The sequence below is a fragment of the Trypanosoma cruzi genome, genomic scaffold, assembly GCF_000209065.1.
Source record: "Trypanosoma cruzi strain CL Brener 1047053516795 genomic scaffold, whole genome shotgun sequence".
Classification (NCBI taxonomy): domain Eukaryota; phylum Euglenozoa; class Kinetoplastea; order Trypanosomatida; family Trypanosomatidae; genus Trypanosoma; species Trypanosoma cruzi.
Window position 1 is genome coordinate 26,765 of NW_001849422.1, and position 14,009 is coordinate 40,773.

The window sequence follows — 14,009 nt, forward strand, 5'->3', positions numbered from 1 at the left end:
GTGCCGTCACTGGGCACTGGCCAACGGGCTGGACTTTGAGCCATTTGTCATGCTGACCAACGGGGCAATCCACCCGGCAAGTCGGCGGTGGCTGAGGCGGATCCTGGGCAATCAGGACCACCGACTCACCATCACGAATGCGTATGATTTGATAGTGGCGGACACCCTGGCGGCCATGCTGCGTGGAAACGTGCACGTCTTCAACGCAGCATGCGGCCGCGTGGGGCCGGGGTAAACGCCCCGGGTAGGCGAGTACCCGGGCAACTCCTCGGGCATCGGTAATTTGGTTTTGTCAAGAGAAGTAACCAAAAGGCACAGAGGTCAAAAAACAAAAACACAGAAACAGAGACTTACACACACAAAACTCGCCATCCACAGAAAGCAGCGAGAATTGTACCAAAGAACGGAAAGCAATGCAGAGGTGAATAATATTCCAAAGCCGTTTGTTGTGTGGGGATCCACAAACGCGGATCATTTTACCGTTGTTTCTTAGTGATCAACAAAAAAAAGTCCAAACGGTGGACAGTTGATCACTACGTTGGTTACCGCAAGTCGCCGCTCCAACAACATAGGGTCAAGAAGGGCTTCCTCTACACTTTTGGAACAAAACGCCCAATGAAGGGGACGGTCACCGGCGTCATCTTTGTCGTTTTCTTTTACCCCTCCGGAGGCAATGCGTCCTCCTCCTCTCCTCTCCAGGCCTGGAAATTTATTTTTGGGTCTGGAATAATCTTCCGGGCAGTTCGCCGGATCCTGAAAATCCGTGGAAACCAAACAAGTTAAAAAAGGTTCGTTAGTTAATTGCTTCAATGTTTTATTTTCATCCAATATATAGAATTCTGTGGACCACTAGCATGGCCCTTTTTCCTCAGTTAGGATTTGAATATTATTGCTTACGAAGTGGCAGACTTTAAGGTCCTCCAACCACAAGACCCCGCCGCTCCCCTTCGCAAGTTCCACCCCCTCGCCACGTCCTGAAGTGTAAACACACGACCGCGTGATATGCCGTCTTCGGGGTTGTCCGCTGGCCGTACGTAGGCAAAGGATGCCTGTATTCCGCAAGAGCCCAAAAACTCATATATCCGTTTCAGCTCCCACGTCAACGCGTGCGATTTCGAGCTGCCTTTATTCGCCGCTCCTTGCAGCGAAGTATTGTCCACCCAAACGTCCATGGTGGATGGCAAGATGGCGGAAAAGGCCGATAAGGCTAAGCGTACCGCGCGTGTCTCGGACTGCGTGATAAGAAAAGATTCCTTTCCCATTTCCCTCCGGCAATCCCAACGTCGCCGGAGTCTGGAATAAAAACGGCTCCCCATCCACGGAGTTATGCATCCGTGATGATGGCGGCCGATGCCTTTTCCGTGGGCTTGATGATTCGCCTACGATTATATTCTCGATGATGTGTCACAATCTCTCGCCCAAACCAACCGCTGCCGGCGGAACGTTCGCCGGGGATGTCTCCTGCACAATCCCCCGATTAAGTGCGGACAATCGCCGTCGCACTTCCTTGATGAAAAAGTGGTAGTTGCATAAACGCGTGCCCAAAATGACAGCCGCGTTCAAAAAGCGTGACGCCATAACCTCCATTTCCGCGATGGTTGAAGAATTGAGCGCCGGCATGGCGCGCACAGACCGGGCAAATTCTCACTCAGGGATACCGCCCGGTGAGTGTGATCAAACCGCACCCACAGAAAGGTGTACTGCGTAGCGCCCGATTCGCGATCCTCCCCCATCGTGGTGTGACAACTGTCCGCATTACAAAGCACTTGGGCTTCCCACAATGTCGCATCGCTTTTCGACTCCGCAATGCGTATATTATCGATCCAAACGTCGACACGCACCAATGGAAGTGCAGCCCAGAGGAAATGAGCCACCTTCGTCACCACCGCAATTACCAAGGTAAGAATCTGGAGAATTTCTGGGCTGGCCTTGTATCCCATCGGGAGCCGAGTCAGCTTCTCCAGCGTGCCGTCCTCCACGCGGCATCAAAAGAGATGCCGAGTCCCCCGCGGTAAAGAAACATGAGAAAAGGATGCCTTTAATTCCAGGCAGGAAGCGGCCTCAGTCATCACAGGCGGCAAATAATGGGAAATGTGTAAAAGAGGAGCATGAGCCTCATAAGGGTCGTCTCTGTTCTTGTCGCGTGGCCACGCGATCCATCGTCGTTGTAAACCGGTGGTTTTCTCCTCAACAACCGAAAAGGGTATTATCCATCCACCCGTTGTTCTAGACGAAGCGTCCTCAATAATTCCTGCTGTTTGTAACAAACGCGCATCAGCGGTTTGAATCCTCCGTGAGACTTCGCGCGCCTTACCGGAGGAAGACGGAGGGAGAGGGGACAGCCCGACGCGTCCCCAAACTTGCATGAGCCTCTCCAAGGTAGCCGGGTTCAACCGGCTCTTGATTCACTCTAGATTCAATACGGGCACGTTGACTCGCTGTAACGGGATAGCGTGTTCATCTTGTGGAGTGGCCAGACGCGTCCTTCTCGTTATTGTAGCAGCATGATTGTGATTAAAATCATGAAAAAACGCTCCTCTGCTCCCAACCAGGGTTACTGCCCTTCCGCCGTTTCTCCCCTCACATCAATGCGACCAGCGGCGATACCTGGGTCATCATTGTGGTGTACTTCCCCAAATATCGAACTGTGTTCTGGGGAGGGTCAAACGGGTGGACGTGCTTTGCCAACGGCGAGATCACGTGTTGGTCCAAATTGTACGTCTTCACAATTAGAGAATCGTGTCTCAACGCGCTGCGTTTTATGGAATGCGCCGTGGCATTCCAAGGAGCCAGAGCTCGCTCGATTTGGGCGGTCGTAAGATTCGTAAGCTTTCCGTTTTCTTGAAGTGTCCTGCATGGCTTTATAATGTTGAAGGCGTCCTGTCCTCGTATCCTCACAAACCACAAGGCGCGGTGGGGATGCGCCCCGCCGTCTTCGGCGCCACGGACCAATCCAAAATTAAGGTCCCGTCCGGCTCCGTTGTGAAATTGTTGGGGGTTGTGGCCGCAATCTCGGACCAACGACTCGCCGTTATCCACGCAAGTCGTAAGACAATACTTTCCTTCCAATCGGTCCGGCTGCGGATACATTCATCCATATCTTCCTTTGTCAAGGGGCGCGCCTGCTTCGTCTCCGATCGCGCCGCAATTTTTTGTAACCCCAGAATCACCATTTCCAGCGGGGTCCGATTCATTTCCAACATAGACCGCAGCACCCTGGCGTACTGAAGTCGGGTCGGTGGCGCCACTTCGATTGCCACCAAAAAAGGCAGCGCAGCTCTCCTTGTTCATCGGCTGTTCGTGCGTGCGGCATAAGGTTGTAAATTGCGTGCTAGTGACATTCTCTGCTCCCACTTTGGCGGCACACACATTTCTAGAGCCACCTTGTTTGCTCTCCTCATATAACTGGCCCAAGGCGGGGATGTCGGTGATTCGTTGTACCACAGTCGAGCGTCGTTGGCGGATAAGCTCCGTTGCCATTCTCGACGATTGCGTCGGGCGATTTGAAAGATCGGGTGGAGCGTCGGCGGTGCGGTGCAACGCCTGTGCGTAATGGTGGGAGGTGGCGGATTGGATGGGGCTGCCGTCGCCAGCATTCATGAGCGGCGTGCGGCAGCCCCTCTGCCGTTTTTTAATGTGCGCCTGTATTGTGAGTAATTCCCTCTGCTGCGCACGTTGCATGTAGATGCCTCGTGTCCATAGGTATGACATCGTTGGCATCGCAAAGTGCGTTGGGTTTCTCGCCGATCGACGAGAGGCTGGGCTGCCCCCGCATTGGTGTCCGTCTGGTGAACAGCGGTGTAAAGACGGGCGCGCAGTTTGGAGAGCCGGATGCCGGGATCGGATGCCATCGTGAGCTGCATCCGAAATGTATTCCGTATGGACCTCCCCAAATTCATGAAGCGATCGGTGGGATCCTGCCCGCCTTCCAGCACGCCGATCCACTCGACCAAATTTTCAAAGGCAAGGTTAACCTGCTCGTCCTCCTGTTGCCAGCATTGGTATGCGCACCGGAGGTCGAAAACGACTCCGGAAGTTCCCTCATTCCATGTACGCGTGGGCCACGTGGTGACGCCAAATGCGCAGAAACCGCGGTCCTCTTCCATAGGTAATTGGGCGTCCAGAGGAGAAGTGCGGGAAGGCAACGGCGTGGAGGGGTGGAAATGTGGTCTCCCAACGTTGCCGTGAGGGAGTCTGTAAGCCGCCGAACTGTGTCGGGCCGCGCTGCCAGGCACGCCTCCAGCCATCAAGAGATCCGTTTGATGCGGTAGTGTAGATACGCCATCGTTGGCAACGTGTCGAGTAGCGGGGCTTCATCCCGCCCCGCCGTCTCCGCATCCCGCGCGGGTTGTTGAGCGTTATGGCGTGCCTCCCGTTCCTGAAATTGACCCGTGAGCCTTTCCAAGTTGAATTCGCGCTCCCGTAATAGGGCGTGAGCGGCCTCCAACTGCTGTTGTAGTTCTAGGACCTGGTTGCCGGCCCCGGCGATATTGGATTCCCTTACGTATGGGTTAATATGTACTTCCTCAACCTGCGAGTTAAGCTGAGCATTCCGATTCTGCGCGTCCGCGACGGCGTTAGCGTAATCAATATTCAGGCGCTCCCTTTCAGCAGTGATGAGCCCTTGTTGGTGCCCCAACTCCCGGGCTGCTCCCATAGCGGGCAGGAGCGCTTGTGTCTCGAAATTAGGGATCTGGGGCGCCAGTAGATTCGCAATATTTCCAATAATAGTAGAATCCTGCCATGCTTTGGAGGTAGGTCCATGGAACACGCATAAGCCTGTTGATGATGCGGCGACGGTTAACGTCTCGTCCGACATCTGGCTACCATTAATGAACTTTATCTGCACCTGGGTCTCGCCACATTGTCACACCATGTCCCAGAGACGGGCGCCAATATCACACCACTTAGAGGGTGCGTAGGGAACCAAAGCCATTTCCTTAAACTTACCTGGCTGTGTGTCTGTAAAAAATAAAAACAAAATATTATCTGGCCTCTATTGGTTCCCTGCCCCCTTAAAGTGGCGTTCTTCCCAAAAGGTTCATACGGTAGAAAGTATCATAAAGAATGCATTTATTTATCAGGGTATACATACATTAATTAGGTCAGCCAGCTCTCCCGCGAGCATTCTTTTCACAGGCTCCTAGTCATTATCTCTGGTTTTGTTGTTGGGTTGGGGTTGAGTGGAAATGGAAGAAATGGAGTTGGTCACAGGGTAGATGCGATTGGTCGGAACATCTATTTAAAAAAATCATTGATACAGTTTTTGTACTATATTGGTACGCGAAGCTTCCATTTCCGCTTCTGGCGGTTGTGTTTGGTCAATTTCTTTTAACCCGGGTTTACGGACCCTTTTATATACATATATATATATATATATATATCAGCCCCATACCCTCGTGCAACTGTTTTCCAGTTTTTTTTAGTTTTATACTGCTCCCCCACGTTCCATGTCCTCCACTTCTTTCGAGCTCTTTCATCTTCGTTTCATAGCTGCTTTTATTTGCCTCTTTTTTGTTTTATGTTTTATTCGTCTCGTTTCTTTTATTCTCCCTCTCCTCCACATATTCCACACCTTTTCCTGTATTTTCCGGTGCCTTTGTGTTTTCTTTTTTTTTTGCTTTGTTCACTCACTCGTTTGCAGTTGCCGTTCCACGCTCACCATTTGTGTCTTTTCCGGCCCCTGACGCCGTCCATGACCCCAACCCGGGGCTGACATCTCAGACCGTAACCTTTTCCCAGTGTGGCCTGGAAAAAAGGGAACTTTTGTACACAGTCCCGGGTACTGCGTAAAACCCCTCATCAAATTTTGAATCGGCTGTGGCACAAAACCACTTTCAACTGACGCTGTTGGTGGTGCGGTTTCTTCTCAAAACACAATCAAATTAAACTTTTTCGCTTTTTTTGTCTTTGTCATATTTTTCAAGAAATTTGCGGAAAAGCATTGTGTTTGTTTACTGTTATTTTGACGCGAGTTCAAATCTTACTTGGTGACATTTTCTGTGGGCTATAAATACGTAATATAAAAGGAGACAAGAGCACTTTTTACTTGGCTGTGATTGGTTTTAAGTGTTGTGCTTATTTTGTAATAAAAATATTTGTAAAAAAAAGTAAATAGTGCACAGCTGTTATTTTATAAGATTTAGGTATTTGTGACGTTTCTAGTGGATATATTACTCTAAACAATAAAAAAAGGCGCAATCTGCTGAACTCAAAAAAGTTCCTTAGGCACACAAAGGTACTTATAGCTACAAACAAGATCAGTTTTGTAGAAAAAGTGACCAATTCGTAGTGCTCTTTTAATGACCTTATACAAATTTCAGGTATAATAAATACCTTTTTTTTGTATTTTACTACAAAAAGGAAAACCAGGTATTGGGGATTATTGGTTGTTGGTGATCGTTGCTAATAATCAGAATAAGAATCGAAGAAGTAAAAAAAAGGATTGACGACCGCGTCATTTGGTAGAAAACGGTAGTTGACAGCGTGCTGGTTGGCGTGTGAAGGGTCTTTAGGTTCGATCGATTGACGCTGCTCGATAAACGTTGTTGCAAGGACAATTACTATATCAAAGATACTAACTATCACGGCCTGGCAAACCAGGACTCGGCAGATACATCTTTACTCTGGTAAGTATTATGGCCTACTCCAAGCGAGGAATGCCAATGCCTTTTGACTTTCGCAACGGAAGGACGGACAATGACTGGACGACAGGTGGGAAGCGGGAACAACCACCACGGTATACGTCAAGGTCAGCGGCTGCGTCAAGAATTCCGTTTATCCACCGAGGCAACGTGGTCCATCTCAGCTTCAGGATATCATTACTGTGGCAACGGAGGCTATCAAACTGCTCACATCCCCTACTAATGGGAGATACACGGATAACAATGGGAATTGCAGCTGGAGGTCAAGGAGTCAGTGGCCGAACAGAAGAGACGCAGAGTTACTGTGGCGAACTCAACAACCCCATGGAGGGCCGCAAATGATTCAAGGAGGAAACCGCTCCTGGCAGTACCGAGAACAACAGCCCAGACGGTGTAGAACACAATCAAGCCTTGGGATAAATAACACGACACAGGTACCGCCAAGGACACAACAGGAGGACCGTCCGGGGTCCCAGGGGGTCCGAAGAGGGGCCCCACAAGAACAGCGGGGACCACAGTCGAACACCGCAACTCCATCCCTCCCGGGAAGAAGGGAGGTCGCACCGGGGTTGCCACACGCAGGTTTTCGGAGACAAATAACCTGACCAAAAAACCCGCATGCTGCAATAGCAGCGCTAGAGGAGCTCGAGCTGCAGGCCTACCAGGAAAAACACCAATGGCACATAGGAGCCACCAAGACTCTAGTGACATGGTGGACGGCGTTGTACCAAACTGGAGCACAAAATTACCACTGCCCACTGTGCTCGTTTAACCGACCTGGGGAGCACGACGTTTTTCACCACTGTCGCCAGGCTCACCCAACATACGACAGGTGCTACCCGTACCGGCTACATCTAACCGGGCACTGCACGTGCCCAGTTGAGAGATCCTGCTCGCTCAATGCAGTGCTGGCGGTATTGTCTCATTACGAGGACGAGAGCCAGTTTTCGCAGGAAGTACAAAGTACCTGCACGGTACCATGCAGAGAGAATACGGAACGGATCATACGGGCAATGGAAGTGCACCTGCCGCTGGCACCGGTATCGGCTTTGGAGCCACTCATCAAAAACGATTCGAAGCCACGACGCATGTTTTCAACAACGTTGGTGGCCGGCACCCAATGCGAATTGTGCGGGTGGGCCCTGCCAATGGAGGATGCGTGTCCGTCCCACTCGGAAACACGGCAGGAAGAACCCGCTGTCATCACCTTGCAGCCGGGAAAGAGGGCACCCATACATCTTACGCAAACGTTGCTGATGCAGCAGTACCGGTCCACGTGGATTTCGGAGGAACACGTGTGCACCGGAGAGCAGCTTGCGCGCCTTCACCCGAAGTGGGCAATGACAGCCACCAAATCGCGTAAATTTGACGACGCGGTGGCACTGGAGCTCGGCCACTGGGACAAGCAAGCGATGGTGGTGGAGGAGGTCCCATTTGTCATTCTCCTACCGCATCAAAACGGCACGGCGGAGTATGGACTGGTGGGACTTGTAGCCACCAACGCCCCAAAGCATGTTGTATCCTACGTACCAAGCGCTCTACATAAGGACACTGAGTGGGTCATGATCGATGGTATGGTCCAAAAGTGCAGCGGCAGCCCATTAACACCCACAATGTAATCCTTTGCCTCTACCGGCGGCTTATGCCGGAAATGGGACCGGAAAAAGATGAGGAGGATGATGAGCAAGAATCGCACACGCGCAAAAGAGAGCAGGACGGCCGCACTCTAGCCTCTGCGCCCAAGGGCTCACGCTACCCCCAATCACAAGAATGGGAAGAAGCCTAAGATGGCTCCAGTGTGGTTGACGGTTTTTGGTAAGAATGGATATGGGCAGCCGCCAGGCAGTGCAACTCATTCCAGTCCGCCAGCCTCGTCGTTATCTTCCACCCAGACAATCACACAGGATGCATTCCTAACGCCTATCGCCCCACAAAAGCGAGGCAGGCGGGGGGAGGAAAAGGAGGAGGAATCAGAGGGAGAAGGCAACAAAGGCACAGGGATTGTCTGCGAGGAGGACGAGGGGGGACTCTTAAAACCGTCAGTTCCCCCAACATCGTCTCAACCAAACCAGCAGGCACCACAAGACCAATTCCTAAATGAGGAGAAAGAAGAAATAACAATGAGGCGGACACAACTCCAAGAGAAACCCCACAATAATAAGAACGAGACGCCACCGCACCAACAATCATCTCCTTTTTCAGAAAAAGAGGAGATGGAGGAGGAAGGCGTGGGAGGCGAAGAGGGGGAATCATTAACACCGAGACACACTACAGGTCAGGAAGACGGCGGACACCCTTATTCACACGACAAGACAACTGCGTTGCTTGATCCCGTGTGGTGTCTGGCAGGTGGGTGCCACCACAAGTTCTCTGGACCGCGTCGTGGGGAACACCTACGATCGCATATCCATGCGGTCCACCGTAAGCAGGAACGGATGGACATTACCAATGAAGCGCTCATATCACAAGGACTTGTTCGGTGTGACGCGTGCGGGGAATTTTGCTCGACCAGCCTGCGAGCACGGGCAGAACATCGACCACGCTGTGGCCAATACACATGTTGTCAGGAAAACATGGCGACACAGCGGGAGGAGTACCGGGCGTCGGTTACCGGATCACACTATACCAAGAAGGCGGCGTCTCTGGAACGGGCACCCTCCGTGGAATGGCCGACGACACCAGCCACAGACCCGCTGCAAGACCCGTGGATGCAGGAAGGAGTGCCCACGAGACGTTACCTCCACAAGCGCGAGTGGTCCAACTGACTGGATGTAAGCCGCACAGTCATGCTGGGCTACAACGCCTCGGCGCCGGACAAACGAGGCTGCAAACAAGTGGCCATCATGGACCTGGTCCGACAACACTTACGACTGCCGGAGAAACAGCGTAGTCGCCAATCCACCCGCACCAACCACAACAAGCAGCATAAAACCAATCCTCCAACCGACCATTTCAACAACACGACAGTCGGAGTCATGCCGAGTGTTATGGAGACCACGAAAGACGGGGAGGGTTCGGCCGGCGATGAGAACGAGCAACAGGACCCGACAGCCCACCAGACAGAGCAAATACTTACCGCGTCCGACATATACAAGGCGAGACGCGCAGAGACACTGTGCACACTGCAGGCAACGGGACGCGCAGCAGCGCTCCTTACGGCGGCGGAGGCGGAGCCGGTGGCTTTCTCCCCCGAGCTGGTACAAAGCCTAGACGACCTCTACACACAAGTGTGTATCCCGAGCCCGCCGTCAGTGCACCCCTGGTCACCTTTGACAGCAAGGACGTGGCCACGATGATTGAAAGCCGCCTAACGCGAGGCGCAGCACCGGGTCTCGACGGCTGGACACGGGAGCTGCTGTACCCCCTCACGAAGGACAAGGCGCTCCTCATGGAGATCACCGCCATTTTGACGGACATGGCCAACGGAAACGTGGCCCCGGAGGTGGCACACCGCCTCAGGGCAACCAACCCCACGGTGCTCCGGAAGCCAAACAAGAAGTTCCGCCCGATCGGTGCCGAATGCGTGTGGGCAAAGGCTATATCACTCACGGCGGTGGACGCTGTCATGCCAGCCCTCAAAACCTGCTTTAAGAATCTGCAATATGGGGTCGGCAACAACACAGAATTGGCGATTGAGAAGGTTTGGCAGGACTTCCACATCAAGGGCGGAGTGGCCATGTTGGACGGCCGGAATGCGTACAACGCCATTAGTCGCACGGCCATCCTATCCGCCGTCTATGGTAACACCACATGGAGCCCACTCTGGCGGGTCACACGACTCCTCCTGGGCACGGAAGGGTTGGTGGGCTTCTACGAAAAGGGACAATTGGTCCACTTGTGGAAGTCGACGCGGGGAGTGCGACAAGGCATGGTGCTGGGACCGGTGCTTTTTTCCATCGGCACCATTGCCACCCTCCGCCAACTGGAAAGCAGCTTCCCCAACGCCAGCTTCACGGCGCACCTGGACAACGTTACGTTGGCGGCACCACCAGGCATGCTTGGGCAGGTATGCGAGGCGACATTCAGGGCGATGCGTGCCCTGGGCATCGATACAAACGAGGACAAGACGGAGGTCCTCAATCGCGAGGGCCCTGTGGACATGCCCGCGGAATACATTCGGCCGTTTGCCCACGTGCTCGGTGCGGGAATAGCAAACGACACAGAAAGCGAGCTGATTACGCAGTTTGTGCAACGCAAGGCGGAGGAGACAGACCGCCTGTTCCGAGCAATTGTGGCGCTCCCATTTGCAAAACACACGCAGTGGCGGCTCTTTTTGGTGTCGGCGCTGCCACGCGTGACGTTTCTCCTACGGACGCATGCCTCAGTACACACGAGAGCAGCGGCGGAGTGGTTCGACGATCGCGTCACAGGCGTACTGGGCGTCAGCATGGACGGACCCGTTACAAAGCGCACACGAGACGTGGCGGCTCTGCCGGTGCGCCGAGGAGGGTGCGGTTTCCGGCGTCAGAAGGAGATTGCGGAATTTGCCTACGCGTGTCTTGGAGAGAAGGGGAAGCAACGCGCCCTGACCGACGAGTTGGATGCAAAGCACCAAAGCGACCTTTACGAAACCCTTCAGGGTCCTGATCGCAAGGTGTTCGTGTCCAACACGGCGGCAGGAGCAGGCAGACCCCTCACGGACCCGCAGGTGCATGCGGACGACAGAGGTTTTTTCACCTACCTACGGGAACGACTACTGGTGCGCGTGCTGCCGGAGGGACAAAAGTGCATATGCGGGGCACACGCATCCAATGAGCACGTGCATACATGCACACGACTCCAACAAAACCCGCGGACCACACGCCACGACATGATCAACATGACGTTTGCAAGTGGGTTGCGACTATGCGGATTCCAATGCGGCATGGAACCGCGCCTTACGGAGGCGAGCCGGCGGCGACCGGACATCCTCATTGTGGGACTCGACACGTACGCAATCACCGACGTGACCGTCACGTACGCCGGGAGGGTCACGGCATATGTGTCAGAGGAGTCCATGGAAGAGGCAGACCCACTACGCGCTGCACGGGATCGTCTCACACAAAAACGACAAAAGTGCCGTCACTGGGCACTGGCCAACGGGCTGGACTTTGAGCCATTTGTCATGCTGACCAACGGGGCAATCCACCCGGCAAGTCGGCGGTGGCTGAGGCGGATCCTGGGCAATCAGGACCACCGACTCACCATCACGAATGCGTATGATTTGATAGTGGCGGACACCCTGGCGGCCATGCTGCGTGAAAACGTGCACGTCTTCAACGCAGCATGCGGCCGCGTGGGGCCGGGGTAAACGCCCCGGGTAGGCGAGTATCCGGGGCGCCCCTTGGGTAGCTGAGAGGCAATAAACACAGAGGTCAAGAAAAAATATGGAAACAGAAACTTACACATAAAGAATTTTGCTACCACAGAAAGCAACAGGAAAACATCCACGGAACGGAGAGAATGCAGAGGTTATCAACGGTACGGTAGGGGCAATGAAATTGCCCTAAATGCGGAGAGCAGTTTTGTTATACGAGCACAGTCTCCGTACCAATGCCAAAGGATTCAAGAGGGTGTTCTTCTATACATGTGGAATATGACGCCCAAGAGGGTACAGGATGACTGTTTTTTCTTTCATTATTCCTTCCTGGCCTGGTTAGTTTAGATCTTAATTTACTTCTTTGTTTTTATTTCTTTAGCGGGCAGGGTACGTTTTTACATTGGGTATTGGGGTTTCAGTATTTTTTACTTTTTCGGATAGAGTGTAGGAGTGGGTGTTGGTGTGGAAATGGAGGCCACGTAGTTGGTCACAGAATTGGTGCAATCAGGTTGGGGCACTATTCACGGTCGCGGGGCGACCATCATTAAGAAAAAATTATTGATACAGTCTCTGTACTATATTGTTACGCGAAGCTTTCATTTCCGCTTCTGGCGGTTGTGTTTGGTCAGTTTCTTTTGGCCCGGGTCTACGGACCCTTTTTTTATGGTTTCCCATACCCTTGTGCAACTGGTTTCCAGTTTTTTTTTAGCTTTACAATTATCCCCTACGTTCCATTTCCTTTGTTTTTTTGTACTTTTATGTATTTTGTATTTTTTTGACTTTGCTGTGTTTTTTTTATTTTTGCGGCGGCGGCCACTCATTTCAGTGCAGCGCGACGGCAGCACGGCTGGGCGGCAGTCTTGAAAGACGGAGGAATGGCTTGTAGAAAAGAAAGGCATGGCTTTTTGCACATTTGTGTGAACTGTTTTTTTTTCTGTTGGTGCTGTTGTTTTTAGATGCTTACTTGTTTTTTGTTGCTGTTGTTTATGTTGCGGCAAGAAACACGTTTGATTGTTTTTCTTATTGTTTTTCTGTCTTTGGTTGCGCAGTGGTTATTATTATTATTGAGCTTCTATAATAGATCTGTGCCCAGAAGTGGCGGAGGCAGATGATAGCGTGTTTTTTTGTGTTGTTTTTTGGTTTTTGTCAAATAACTTGTTTTAAATTTTTGTGTTGTTTATTGATCGCCTAATGTTTGTCCACAAAAATACACGGCGTCAGAGGGCGGCAAATGCGGTACTTTTTCTTTTTTTCGGCAGCCACCCCAGAAAACCGCCGTTAATCCCAGCGATGAGGGGTGCGTGGTTGAAAGGCCCTGTTTTTGATTTTTTTTGTTTGTTTGCCTGCTTTATTGCTTACGATAATAAATGACTCCCGCTTTGTGATTTTCCAAAGGTCCCGGAAATTATATAAAACAAAAGACGTCCAACAAATTTGTTACTTTGGATTGGCCTACGAGTCGCTGTGAGCCCTTTCGGAGATGTGATGTGCACTGTACCAGTATGGTGTGCCTTTCCCCACCGACTGCAATTTTCTCTTTTTGGTGTGTGTGTCTGTAGAACAGTAGTGGAGGACAACATTATTATTATTATTTTTTTTTTTTTGTGGAACAGTAGTGGAGGACGACATTATTATTATTATTATTTTTTTTTGTGGAACAGTAGTGGAGGACGACATTTTTTTTTTTTTTGCGGAACAGTAGTGGAGGACGACATTTTTTTTTTTTGTGGAACAGTAGTGGAGGACAACTTTTTTTTTTTTTTGTGGAACAGTAGTGGAGGACAACATTTTTTTTTTTTGTGGAACAGTAGTTGAGGACGACATTTTTTTTTTTTTGTGGAACAGTAGTGGAGGACGACATTTTTTTTTTTGTGGAACAGTAGTGGGGGACGACATTTTTTTTTTTTGTGGAACAGTAGTTGAGGACGACATTTTTTTTTTTTGCGGAACAGTAGTGGAGGACGACATTTTTTTTTTTTTGCGGAACAGTAGTGGAGGACGACTATTTTTTTTTTTTGCGGAACAGTAGTGGAGGACGACATTTTTTTTTTTTTGTGGAACAGTAG

General features: G+C 51.5%; 1 non-coding gene across 1 annotated transcript, besides 18 other annotated features; it reads left to right on the plus strand.

The window, feature by feature from the left end:
* Positions 1-235: a mobile genetic element.
* Positions 1-1,442: a sequence feature (heterozygous, Esmeraldo-like haplotype).
* Positions 726-941: a mobile genetic element.
* Positions 726-5,145: a mobile genetic element.
* Positions 1,443-4,525: a sequence feature (areas not merged during assembly with more than two copies in the genome that could not be assigned to a particular haplotype).
* Positions 4,526-6,973: a sequence feature (heterozygous, Esmeraldo-like haplotype).
* Positions 4,969-5,145: a mobile genetic element.
* On the plus strand, positions 5,254-5,352 carry Tc00.1047053510589.10. The gene has a single exon (XR_008255700.1). It is a non-coding gene; the product is annotated as a spliced leader RNA, 5' partial (transcript).
* Positions 5,356-5,384: a microsatellite.
* Positions 6,744-11,934: a mobile genetic element.
* Positions 6,974-7,103: a sequence feature (haploid, Esmeraldo-like haplotype).
* Positions 7,104-11,615: a sequence feature (areas not merged during assembly with more than two copies in the genome that could not be assigned to a particular haplotype).
* Positions 11,616-13,582: a sequence feature (haploid, Esmeraldo-like haplotype).
* Positions 12,678-12,745: a sequence feature (T-rich).
* Positions 13,522-13,547: a sequence feature (AT_rich).
* Positions 13,571-13,595: a sequence feature (AT_rich).
* Positions 13,583-13,646: a sequence feature (heterozygous, Esmeraldo-like haplotype).
* Positions 13,647-13,854: a sequence feature (areas merged during assembly that could not be assigned to a particular haplotype. This can correspond to areas where the two haplotypes were merged or to regions with more than two copies in the genome that were merged during assembly.).
* Positions 13,855-14,009: a sequence feature (heterozygous, non-Esmeraldo-like haplotype).